Raw genomic sequence first — 13,989 nt, 5'->3', positions numbered from 1 at the left:
CAAAGGGCAGAAAATGCTAGTGGGAGTTGTGTACAGACCTCCAAACAGTAGTAGTGATGTTGGGGAGGGCATCAAACAGGAAATTAGGGGTGCATGCAATAAAGGTGCAGCAGTTATCTTGGGTGACTTTAATATGCATATAGATTGGGCTAACCAAACTGGAAACAATACAGTGGAGGAGGATTTCCTGGAGTGCATAAGGGATGGTTTTCTCGACCAATATGTCGAGGAATTAACTAGGGGGGGGAGGCCATCTTAGACTGGGTGGTGTGTAATGAGAGAGGATTAATTAGCAATCTCGTTGTGCGAGGCCCCTTGGGGAAGAGTGACTATAATATGGTGGAATTCTACATTAGGATGGAGAATGAAGCAGTTAATTCAGAGACCATGGTCCAGAACTTCAAGAAGGGTAACTTCGAAGGTATGAGGGGTGAATTGGCTAGGATAGATTGGCGAATGATACTTAAGGGGTTGACAGTGGATGGGCAATGGCAGACATTTAGAGACCGCGTGGATGAACGATAACAATTGTACATCTCTGTCTGGCGTAAAAATAAAAAAGGGAAGGTGGCTCAACCGTGGCTATCAAGGGAAATTAGGGATAGTATTAAAGCCAAGGAAGTGGCATACAAATTGGCCAAAAATAGCAGCGAACCTGGGGACTGGGAGAAATTTAGAACTCAGCAGAGGAGGACAAAGGGTTTGATTAGGGCAGGGAAAATAGAGTACGAGAGGGAGCTTGCAGGGAACATTAAAATGGACTGCAAAAGCTTCTATAGATAATTAAAGAGAAAAAGGTTAGTAAAGACAAACGTAGGTCCCCTGCAGTGAGAATCAGGGGAAATCATAACGGGGAACAAAGAAATGGCAGACCAATTGAACAAGTACTTTGGTTTGGTATTCACTAAGGAGAACACAAACAACCTTCCGGATATAAAAGGGGTCAGAGGGTCTCGTAAGAAAGAGGAACTGAGGGAAATCCTTATTAGTTGGGAAATTGTGTTAGGGAAATTGATGGGATAGAAGGCTGATAAATCCCCAGGGCCTGATGGACAGCATCCCAGAGTACTTAAGGAGGTGGCCTTGGAAATAGTGGATGCATTGACAGTCATTTTCCAACATTCCATAGACTCTGGATCAGTTCCTCTCAAGTGGAGGGTAGCCAATGTAACCCCACTTTTTAAAAAAAGGAAAGAGAGAGAAAACAGGGAATTATAGACCGGTCAGCCTGACATCAGTAGTGGGTAAAATGATGGAATCAGTTATTAAGGATGTCTTAGCAGCGCATTTGGAAAGAGGTGACATGATAGGTCCAAGTCAGCATGGATTTGTGAAAGGGAAATCATGCTTGACAAATCTTCTGGAATTTTTTGAGGATGTTTCCAGTATAGTGGACAAGGGAGAACCAGTTGATGTGGTGTGTTTGGACTTTCCGAAGGCTTTCGACAAGGTCCCACACAAGAGATTAATGTGCACAGTTAAAGCACATGGGATTGGGGGTAGTGTGCTGACGTGGATTGAGAACTGGTTGTCAGACAGGAAGCAAAGAGTAGGAGTAAATGGGTACTTTTCAGAATGGCAGGCAGTGACTAGTGGGGTACCGCAAGGTTCTGTGCTGGGGCCCCAGCTGTTTACATTGTACATTAATGATTTAGACGAGGGGATTAAATGTAGTATCTCCAAGTTTGCGGATGACACTAAGTTGGGTGGCAGTGTGAGCCGCGAGAAGGATGCTATGATGCTGCAGATTGACTTGGATAGGTTTGGTGAGTGGGCAAATGCATGGCAGATGAAGTATAATGTGGATAAATGTGAGGTTATCCACTTTGATGGTAAAAACAGAGAGACAGACTACTATCTGAATGGTGACAGATTAGGAAAAGGGGAGGTGCAACGAAACCTGGGTGTCATGGTACATCAGTCATTGAAGGTTGGCATGCAGGTACAGCAGGCGGTTAAGAAAGCAAATGGCATGTTGGCCTTCAGAGCGAGGGGATTTGAGTACAGGGGCAGGGAGGTGTTGCTACAGTTGTACAGGGCCTTGGTGAGGCCACACCTGGAGTATTGTGTACAGTTTTGGTCTCCTAACTTGAAGGACATTCTTGCTATTGAGGGAGTGCAGCGAAGGTTCACCAGACTGATTTCCGGGATGGCGGGACTGACATATCAAGAAAGACTGGATCAACTGGCTTGTATTCACTGGAGTTCAGAAGAATGAGAGAGGATCTCATAGAAACGTTTAAAATTCTGACGGGTTTAGATCGGTTAGATGCAGGAAGAATGTTCCCAATGTTGGGGAAGTCCAGAATCAGGCGTCACAGTCTGAGGATAAGGGGTAAGCCATTTAGGACCGAGATGAGGAGAAACTTCTTCACCCAGAGAGTGGTGTACCTGTGGAATTCTCTACCACAGAAAATTGTTGAGGCTAATTCACTAAATATATTCAAAAAGTAGTTAGATGTAGTCCTTACTACTAGGTGGATCAAGGTGTATGGCGAAAAAGCAGGAATGGGGTACTGAAGTTGCATGTTCAGCCATGAACTCATTGAATGGTGGTGCAGGCTCGAAGGGCCGAATGGCCTACTCCTGCACCTATTTTCTATGTTTCTCTGATTCTAGCGATGATTTTCTCAGTGGCTGATAAAACGGAGATTCCTCTGTGGTTGCCGCAGTTGGACTTGTCCCCCTTTTTTAAAGATGGTCACGATTGCTGCATCTCTGAGGTCTCCCGGCATGCTCTCCTCCTTCCAGATGAGAGAGATGAGGTCATGCATTCATGCCAATCGTGCCTCTCTGCCATATTTTAGTGCCTCAGCAGGGATTCCATCCGCTTCTGATGCCTTGTTCTTGAGCTGACAGATGGCCTTTTCTATCTTGTGCAGATCTGGGGTATTGCAGAGATGCTGCGGGATGGAGTCGAGGACACTCCTGTCAAAAGCAGAGTCTTGATTAAGGAGATTTTCGAAGTGCTCCTTCCAGTGGGTCCTGACTGCCTCGGTGTCCTTCATGAGTGTCTCCCCGTTCTTGGCCAGCAGTGGGGTGGGGCAGGGCCTTGGGTGTTGGGCCGTAGATGGATTTGACTGCGGTGAAGAATCCTCGCACATCATGGCTGTTGGCCAGCTGCTGAATCTATTGTGCTTTCTCCACCCACCAACTATTCTTTAGGTCGTGGGTTTTTTGCTGGATCTCAGCCTTAAGCCGTCTGCTCCCGAGTTGGGTTGTTTTCGGTTCAGAAATGCCCTGTGCTTGCTATTTATTCGCTCCTGGATCTCCTGGTCATTCTCATCAAACCAGTCCTGGTGTTTCCTGGTTGAGTGACTGAGCGTCTCTTCGCAGGCACTGGTTATGGTGGCCTGGAGGGCAAACCAAGTGCTGTGGGCATTCTGCATTTCGGAGTCATCAGGGGTTCGCCAGGTTAGCAGTGAGGCACTGGCTGTATAGGGATCTCTAAGCTGAATCTTTGAGTGTCCCGGCATTGATTTTTCTGCGGCACTGCTTCTGCTGCCATCGCCACTTTGGGGCTGTATTGATGTTGCTGGTGGAACGGATTTGGTTGAGTAAGAGTGATGGAATGAGTGTAAGGACCGGATGAGTTACATTTTTAGAGGGTGACTATGATGGAGTGGGGTGGCAATGCCAAGTAGCCTCCTTGTGTGTTGTTAGTTGGTGTGATTGCATTAGAATGAGGGTGAGTGTGAGGGGTGCTAAGTCAGATGAGGATGTGCAAAGTATGTTGATATAAGTAATGATGTGCAGGAGTTGCGTTGGGAAGGCAGAGCGATGGAAACACGCTGAGACGCACAGCAGGATGAAGTTGAGTATGGCTTTGCACTCGCCTTTCCTGATTTAATAAGATAATTGAAATGTTTGCGGCACTGCATCCAGGTCCTCCTGAGAACATCCTTGCAGATGATCTCCTCTGCTATTTGGAGCCAGACTCCTTTGGCCTGCTGGGGAAGTCTCTTCTTCCATCGGAAGAGAAGAGGTCCTCCTTGCGTGCTCCCACTCCCTCCACAAGCATATGGACGAAGTCATCTGAGAACCTAGGTGCAACCCTCTGTCTCAGTGCAGTCATGTTTGGCATTCTTTGCAACACTCCAATGGTCCAGTGTAGTGCCTGCTCTATTCTAGATGAACCTCCAAATGTAATGTGGCCATGGCTCCTTTAAATATCCCGGCTGAAAATGCGTCATGGATGACATCATCGGACCCGCACCATTTAATAGGACCGGGTAACTTGCAGGGCTGCTTTAATAGCTGCCATTAACGGAAAGTCGATGTCTGGCGCAGGATGGAATGAAAACCAGGGTTGCGACCTGCCACGATGATCGCCCGCACTCGATCTGCCCAGGTACAGGAAATTCCAGCCAATGATTCTATTCTATGGGGGAGAGAAATCTATATGGAATAAGTGGAACTTAGAATGAATTTGAGCAACAATGTTGAGAACTACCACACAATGCTATTTATTTCCTTTGTTAGATTGTATATCTTAACATCATGGAATTCTCTGCTGATCACATCCTGGCATCCCACACAATTTTGTCATCTGCCAGCATTTTTGAAAAACAAAAATCAAAGAATTATAATTTTCTTAAATGTAATTTTTGTTTATATCAGCCTTACTGTTGGTTTTTATAACTAGCTTTTCCTAAATTGTAAGAATTGATGAATCTCATCAAATTAATTGACTTTCTTTAGCCTGATCGTGTGGGAGTTAAATTAATCTTCGTAGAGATTGTTTTTAATTGATCTTCAGTTTTAATTGTTAGTGTTGATTCAGCTTCTTTGTATTGTCATTCTTAGTAACTTCACCATTTGTCTTGTTATACTAACAGACTATTCCACAGATTTTCAATCCGTGTAAAATAAAAATTGCAAAATTGGGGTGGTTGGGGGAGGAGAGGGATAAACTAAATGAAATGTCTACTAGAAACTGATGACTCTGTTGGAATTTTGATTCATTATCATATAACCTTCGTGAGGCAAGGCATAATATAAAATGTAATACTTCTGTTTAGTGTTTTCAGCTGCAGTGACTACTTTATAAATAGTTTTGGCTGGTAATTTACTAATATCTTTCTTATAATAATTCAACTTGCCTATTACTTTTGCTTTCCCAATTTTAATAATGTAACCTTAATTTAATGTAGCTGTGAACTTAATGGATATTAATGAATATAATAAATTATTATATTTCTATTACAAAAGATTCTTGACTCCCTAAGTACCAGTTAGCTGGCCTGTTCTAAAGATGTACACACTGTTGCAATGGTATATAGTGATTTGGACTTGAATGTAGGGGTATGATTAAGAAGTTTGTAAATGATACTAAAACTGGCTTTGTGGTTAATAACGAAGAAGAAAGCTGTAGACTGCAGAAAGATATCAATGAACTGGTCAGGTGGGCAGAACAGTGGCAAATGGAATTTAATCTGAAGAAATGTGAGGTAATGCATTTAGGGAGGGCTAACAAGGCAAGGGAATACACATTAAATGGTAGAAGTCTGAGAAGTGTAAAGGAACAGAGGGATCTTGGAGTGCATGTCACAGATCCTGAAGGTAGCTAAGGTGGTTAAGAAGGCATACGGGATTCTTGTCTTTATTAGCCAAGGCATGGAATATAAGAGCAGAGAAGTTTTGCTTCATCTGTATAAAAAACCAGTTAGGCTACAGATAGAGTATTGTGTGCAGTTCTGGTCACCACATTACAAGAAGGATGTGATTGCATTGGAGAAGGTACAGAGGAGGTTTACGAGGATGTTGTCTGGACTGGGGAATTTTAGCTATGAGGAAAGATTGGATCGGCTGGGGTCGTTTTCTTCGCGATAGTGGAGGCTGAGGGGAGACCTCATTGAGGTGTCTAAAATTGAGAGGCCTCGATAGGGTCAATAGGAAGGACTTATTCCCCTTAGCAGAGGCGTCAATAACCAGGGGGCATAGATTTAAAGTAAGTGTTAGGAGGTTTAGCGAGGATTTGAGGAGAAATGTTTTCACCCAGAGGGTGGGGGGTCTGAAACTCACTGCCTGAAAGGATGGTCGAGGCAGAAACCTTCATAGCATTTCAAAAATAGTTGAATATGTACTTGAAGTGCCGTAACGTACAAGGCTACGGCCCAAGAGCTGGAATGTGAGATTAGGCTGGATAGTTCTTTGTCGGCCGGAGCAGACACGATGAGCTGAATGGCCTCCTTCTGTGCTGTAAATTACTCTGGTTCTATCATTGATCATTGAACTTGCAGTTCAAATTAATCATTTCTAGATTAATAATGACCAAATAAATATGCGAATTATTGCAGTATGAGGATAGCAAATGCTAATGGAGTAAAACAATTAGCAGAAATAAAATGTTATTCCATGTTTATCAACTACAAGTTGCCTTAAACTGTTTCTACCATTAACTGAAGCTTATCAGAGTCCAAAATACAGCTGTTTACTGTTTAGATTAAGAGCTGTTGAAATGTTAATATTTCACTTTGTGTTAGAAACCAGATATAGTTTATGAAGAAACAGTAAACAGATTGTTCTGAAACGTAAAGATTAACATGCTTACTTTCAATTACCTTAATTTCTCTTCGATATTTAGCGAGCTGGAAGACAGACCTGAATACCTCCGTGCATGTAAATGTTTACTTAAGATCACAGTAAGATCATTTAGATGGTTAATCCAATTTCCTCTTCAGTTTGTGTGGGCATACTTAATATCAGTAAGGTCAGACTAAACAAGCATGACCCTAAATGCATTAACAAACAAGTTAAAAGTGAAAGAAATAAAACTAATACAAATCCTGCAGGGGGAAAGGAGAAGGGGCTCACTGGGATGAGCATAGGGTCACGCAGAAACAAGTTAAAAGGGTGATCAGAGCTGCTAAGAGAGACCTAGAAAAATGCCTGGCTGCAGAATCAAAGCAAAACAGTTAAAAATGATTTTGGTGCTACAATATCAAGAGAACATTAAAAGTTGAAAATGGACTTGAAATTGTGGTGAAGCATGACATAGTTTCGCTGAATTATTATTTCCTTGAAGTATTCACAAGGAAAACATGAACAACATACTCTCATGCCCTCCTCAAATAAAGAGTGCTGAGGTAAAATTCAGCACTTTGATATAAAGGAGATGGAAATCCTAGACCAGCTGAAAGGGTTCAAATAAATCCCTAGGGTTAGATGATTATTTTACAATGTTGAGAGATATTAGGTGGGAAATTGTGTTAGGGAAATTGATGGGATTGAAGGCCGGTAAATCTCCGGGGCCTGATAGTCTGCATCCCAGAGTACTTAAGGAAGTAGCCCTAGAAATAGTGGATGCCTTGGTGATCATTTTCCAACTGTCTATCGACTCTGGATCGGTTCCTATGGACTGGAGGGTAGCTAATGTAACACCACTTTTTAAGAAAGGAGGGAGAGAGAAAACAGGTAATTAAAGATCGGTTAGCCTGACATCAGTTGTGGGTAAAATGTTGAAATCAATTATTAAAGATGAAATAGCAGCACATTTGGAAAGCTGTGACAGGATCGGTCCAAATCAGCGTGGATTTATGAAAGGGAAATCCTGCTTAACAAATCTTCTAGAATTTTTTGAGGATGTAACTGGTAGAGTGGACAAGGGAGAACCAGTGGATGTGGTGTATTTGGACTTTCAAAAGGCTTTTGACAAGATCCCACACAAGAGATTGGTGTGCAAAATTAAAGCACATGGTATTGGGGGTAATGTACTGACGTGGATAGAGAACTGGTTGGCAGACAGGAAGCAGAGAGTCGGGATAAACGGGTCCTTTTCAGAATGGCAGGCAGTGACTAATGGGGTGCTGCAGGACTCAGTGCTGGGACCCCAGCTATTTACAATATACATTAATGATTTGGAGGAGGGAATTGAGTGTAATATCTCCAAGTTTGCAGATGACACTAAGTTGGGTGGCGGACGCTAAAAGGCTGCAGGGGGACTTGGACAGGTTAGATGAGTGGGCAAACGCGTGGCAAATGCAGTATAATGTGGATAAATGTGAGGTTATCCACTTTGGGAGCAAAAACACAAAGGCAGAATATTATCTGAATGGCGACAGATTCGGAAAAGGGGAGGTGCAATGAGACCTGGGTGTCATGGTACATCAGTCATTGAAAGTTGGCATGCAGCTACAGCAGGCAGTGAAGAAGGCAAATGGTATGTTGGCCTTCATAGCTAGGGGATTTGAGTATTGGAGCAGGGAGGTCTTACTGCATTTCTACAGGGCCTTAGTGAGGCCTCACCTGGAATACTGTGTTCAGTTTTGGTCTCCTAATCTGAGGAAGGATGTTCTTGCTATTAAGGGAGTGCAGCGAAGGTTCACCAGCCTGATTCCTGGGATGGTAGGACTGACATATGAGGAGAGACTGGATCAACTGGGCCTGTATTTACTGGAGTTTAGAAGGATGAGAGGGGATCGCATAGAAACATATAAAATTCTGATGGGACTGGATAGGCTAGATGCAGGAAGAATGTTGCCGATGTTGGGGAAGTCCAGAACCAGGGGACACAGTCTAAGGATAAGGGGTAAGCCATTTAGGACTGAGTTGAGGAGAAACTTCTTCACTCAGAGAGTTATTAACCTGTGGAATTCCCTCCCGCAGAGAGTTGTTGATGCCAGTTCATTGGATATATTCAAGAGGGAGTTAGATATGGCCCTTACGGCTGAAGGGATCAAGGGGTATGGAGAGAAAACAGGCAAGGGGTACTGAGGTGAATGATCAGCCATGATCTTGTTGAATGGTGGTGCAGGCTCGAAGGGCCGAATGGCCTACTCCTGCACCTATTTTCTATGTTTCTATATTAGGAAAAAGATTTGTGATGCATTGCCAATAATTATGAGTGAGTCAATGAACACTGAGAAGGTACCAGTAAATTGAAAACTTGGGCTCCATATTCAAAAAAGGTGTCACCGGCATCTTCGAACCTTCTAGTCTTTCTTTAGTTCTGTGTAATGATAGAATCAGTTATCAGGAGTAAACTTTTGAGGAATATCTGTACAATAACAAACTATGAATGGCAGGCAACACGCCTTTAGGTGGGATGCTCTGAGGGGAAGTACTGAGTGTAGGGTCGTTTTAGCTGGATGAAGATGGGTTGGCTGGCCTTCCTCATCAGTAACTATCTTGTGAATCCCCAAAATATTTTAGATTTTTACATGGCAAAAATGTGCACATTTTGCATATTTATGTGTGTTTATAACACAGCCATTTTTGTATTTTAAAACATTTCCATAGCTTTTTGATAAACGCTTTTTAAAGGAGAATACATTTTGCAAGTTTTATATTGTAGCAAATGTATACATTTACATACCTACACAAGTATAACTCACTATTTTTTCCTATAATATACCAAAGAATTGTTTGATACTCTTAATTTGGGTGTTCCGAGCTCATGATTTGCAATTTTTTCCCATGGTTTTCTATTTTTAAAACAAAAAATTCTGAATGAACATTACTTACACAATAGAAATGTTAACACATCAGAGAAAAAGTACTTGTAGTGCAAATTAGAATACATTTATTTTTCTTGATGTGGCCCTAGTGCAAGGTGACCATCAACTTAATGGTAGAAGATAGTGTGGTTGTTTTCACTGGACCACTAAGCCAGAGGCCTAGGCGAATAATCTAGAGGTGTGTGTTTAAATCGCACTATGGCAGTTTGAGAATTTGAATTAATTTTTTTTTTAAATCTGGAATAACTATCAGATTGTTCATTAATTTCATTTAGGAAAGGAAACCTCCTTACCTGGCCTGGCCCATATCTGACTATTAACAGCCCTCTGAGTGGCCTAGCAAGGCTCACTGCCATCTCGACAACTAGGGATGGGCAATAAATACTGGCTTTGCCAGTCATGCACACATCCCAGGAAAAAAAAAAATCTGTACTCTGAAACCTGCTAAACAATGATAATGCAGAATAGCTGCTGAAGCATGGGAACATTCACATATCTTGCTCTGGTGAAAATCATATAGGTACATGGCACTAAAATTCAATTATGAGTTATGATAATGCCAGGGGTACAATATGTGAGAACTATGAATGCATGCTTTCTGTCCATTCTGGGAAAATTGTATATTTATTTTCTTATAGCTACCACTCACCTCATCACGTAGTTACAACCTGCTTTTAATCAAAAGATTTCTTTCCAAATCCATCATTAGATTTGTCATCTTGTAGAGTATTGTCTAATTTTACCATCCAGTGGAAAGTATTTAAATGTAAAAAGCTAGAATTCATAACCTGGATAGCATATATTTAAATGCACAATATGAATATTGTGAATATAAATTTATATTTTATAAATGCACCTCAATTGTTAAACTGTTTTATTCTAAGCAGAGTTGCTAACATAGAAACAAGCTCCTAGCCATAACCCCCTAAACCTTGATCTAGTTAAGTGCATATTTATGCAAATAATTTTGGAGGAGGTTGTTTTGCTAATTTTATAATCTTGCACAGTAAAATTGAATGGAATTGATTAATTGATTTGAAGATTTAATCAATGGCCCATTAACTAATAGATTTATGGTCTTGTCATTCAGATAATGATAGGAACGAGATGCAGTGCTGCACATTTGAGCCCATTGTTGAAACTGTTTTATAGAAGACAGCTGATTATTCTTGTGATGAGGTAAACTTTGAACAGTATTTTTAGTATATTAGCTGGGCAACTGATATGTAGTATATATTACTAAATAACCTAATTCTTGATGGATGTAGCATTGTGTTGCATTGCAAGATGTCACATACACATTCAACTAGGGTGGTGCAGTTTTAATAGTAATTTAATTATATCTAGTCATTCTGTTAATGAATTCAATAACTGATGGAATATTTGATTTCTGAAAGATTTATTTGATAAAATGATTACTTATTTTAAACAAAATAACTTTTGCTAATCAGTCTGTTCATTGTATTTTGCTCATGGAAATGAGAGACTCATAATTGTTTTATGACAATTGTGCAAGCTTACCTTAGCTGAGGAGGAGAGGAAAATATGGTGTTATGATTACTGATAGTAAACACTGTCACAAAGCACTACACTCTTTAACTTAATATTTTGGGTTATGCATGTCTCAAAAACTGTCAGCAATGTTCAGAGTGGTGGATAAATGCTGGGGAAGGACAAATGTTCTAAGAATTTCAGAGGCCCTTGGTGGGAATGCTGTGGTAGCAGACTTGTGTATGTCAGAGATCAAGGGGGCAAAATTGCCCTGCACTGGGTTTGGGGTGCAGAATTTGAGTTATCTGATTTTTTTTATTACCCAGTGGTAGGAGGACACATGTGTCCCGGAATTGGGCTCTTTACCTTTAAAATAAAAGATGATGGCACCATAGGGAGGCTCCCGGGGCGGGAGGGAGGCGGGAGGCTGGAGCAGCACCGCGTTGATGAAGTGTTGCACTAATGCGTCGCAACGTCCCTCCCCCTCTCTTAAAGGGGAGGGATGCTGCGAAGCCTTGGGCCGGCTCCGTGGCACCCACTAGGGAGGGTTTTGGCCAGGCCAGCAGAGTCGTCCGACAATTAAAATAAGATGGCGGTCGTGGTGCTAGGCCTTCCCCTTTAAGGGAGGTCGCAACGCCCCAGCCACCGACAGCTTCACGGCCAAAATTGAGCTCTTAGAATCTAGGTTCTCAAAATAGGAATTGCAGAATAGTAAGAACTAAAAATATAATAGTTAAGGAAGCAGTATTGGAATTTTAGTTTAGCCTCTATACATTTTAGTAAATTGCCTCAAGTTTTTTATTACCCAGCTCAGACCTGTAACATCTTGTTTCAATTTATCATTTTTTAAAGCTCTGCACAGCTACAAATGGCAACATTTGCATTATGAAAGGAAACTTTAAACTGGGAATGCTTTTTCAAACATATGATCAATGGATTGAATGAAATAATGCAGCAAAATTGCATGTTGGAATTAGATCAAAGCAGTTTCTAGACGTTTTTTTGTGCCAAATTACAGGCAGGTTGTTTTATTTCCACCACAGCCCAGTCACTTGTAACTCCTGGAGGAGAATGTATTTTGAAACTCTCCCACATATTTAAAAAACTCCAATGTTTTTTTGTGGGAGAACCCTCTGAGGCCCTTGTGTATCATTTTCATGTGGGAATGGATGCTTTGAGGATTGTAGAGAAATATTGACTGATGCTTGTTCCAGGAACATATTTTATAATAGCACAAGGCAATAATCCATCAAGCAGTTCAGATGGCAATATAAAAAAGACAATCTGAGTATGAGTAATTTATCAACGTGATCAAATTCTGAGATATGTTACTGCTTAGGAGTTCAAATGTATGTATCTATATAATTATGTTTATGACAATTTAGAGTGACATTATGTAGTAAGTACCCACATGTTAAATACCATGTATTATAATACTCGTATTGTTGCTGTATGATTGAACGCGTGCTTCAATGATGTAGGGCTAGATTTTCTATTGTTGGAAGTGCAATTTTTTATCTGCACGATTATTCTTGTGCGTGGTTGGCTCCGCCGCGCATGCACAGTACCCCACAGTTGCAGCTGCAGTGCAGCGTGGTCCACGCTTTCGCCAGCTCTGTGGGAGAAGGCCCCTCACTGGATCTGTGGCGAGAAGAGAGGATCAAAAGAGGGTCAGAGAGAGAGAGAGAGAGGGGGGGGTTCGGAGAGAGAGAGAGAGAGAGCGGGGAAGATGTTCAGAGAGAGAAAGAGAGGAAGGGGGTTTGGAGAGAGAGGGAGGGGGTTCGGAGGGAGGGTGGTTGGGGAGTGAGAGGAGGATCAGAGTGGGAGAGAGAGGGGAGTTGGAGAGAGAGCGACAGAAAGATGGGGGTCGGAGAGAGAGAGATGGGGAATTGTGGGGTGGGGGGGGGTGGTAAAGAGTGCGGAGAGCATAGTGGGGATGGTGGAAGAACATGATCCAGATCTAACAGGGAGGGTTGAGAACGAGAACGTAATCCAGATGGTAGGACTGGACGAAATCCAGAAGTCATGACACTGTCGCTATTCACTTCATACCCAATAAGCCTGTAAACAATCTGTGACCTACATACAATGCCCCATCTATGGCTGGGGGTGGGGGTAGGGGAAGATCAGGAACTTGTTGGGGGGAGAAGGTCATGAATCCGTGGGGGAAGAATTTGGGCAGGTGGAGGTCAGGTCAGGAACCCAGGGGGTGATGTGGGAAGAAGATCAGGAACTTTGGCGGGTAGCGGGGGAGGTCAGGCACTTGGGCTGGGGGGAGGAGGTCAGGAACGGTTGGGGGAGGGGGAAATGTCAGAGACTTGCGGGGAGAAGGTCAGAAACTTGGGCTGATGAGGTCAAGAATTTGGTGGGTGGGAGAAGGTCTTCATCCGTGAGAGTGAGCCCCCTCTATTCCAAGTGAGCTCTGATCTGTCTGGAGTCGGCAGTCGGAATGGCTCTACCTTACACTTTGCAAAGAGAAACTGCTGGCTGTGCCTTATCCTCCAAGGGGACCAATCAGCCATTGGGACTTGTCATCAAGGGGGCCCAATCTGAGTTTTAGATGTTGCAAATTAACACGTCCATTTTTTATTCTGACTTAGAAAGACACGGGTTAATCAGGGACACTCAGCATGGATTTGTTAAGGGAAGGTCGTGTCTGACTAACTTGAGTGAATTTTTCGAGGAGGTAACCAAGAGGGTCGATGAGGGCAGTGCATATGATGTAGTGTATATGGATTTTAGCAAAGCTTTTGATAAGGTCCCACGTGGTAGATTGATCACGAAAGTAAAATCCCATGGGATCCAGGGCAAAGTGGCAAGTTTGATCCAAAATTGGCTCAGAGGCAGGAATCAAAGGGTAATGGTAATGTTTCTAGTGGGGTTCCGCAGGCCTCAGAGCTAGATCCCTTTTTGTGGCTCGCCCGAACAGCTTCTCCTCGGTGGCGGGGCCTTCTCTTCCTCACCCCCCCCCCTTTCTGATGTATTCTGACGTTCCGAAATCCGGAAACACCTGAACCTGGGCTTGGGTGTTTCTGGATTC

At 42.5% G+C, this 13,989-nt stretch overlaps 1 protein-coding gene across 1 annotated transcript in view; it reads left to right on the top strand.

Annotated features, from left to right (window-relative positions):
- The window catches only part of aopep (aminopeptidase O (putative)), a 473,316-nt gene that overhangs the window by 305,197 nt on the left and 154,130 nt on the right, over window positions 1-13,989 (top strand). The gene's annotated exons all lie outside the window — the stretch shown is intronic.

The sequence above is a fragment of the Pristiophorus japonicus genome, chromosome 1 (genome assembly GCF_044704955.1).
Source record: "Pristiophorus japonicus isolate sPriJap1 chromosome 1, sPriJap1.hap1, whole genome shotgun sequence".
Lineage (NCBI taxonomy): Eukaryota > Metazoa > Chordata > Chondrichthyes > Pristiophoridae > Pristiophorus > Pristiophorus japonicus.
This window is presented reverse-complemented; position numbering and strand designations above follow the sequence as displayed.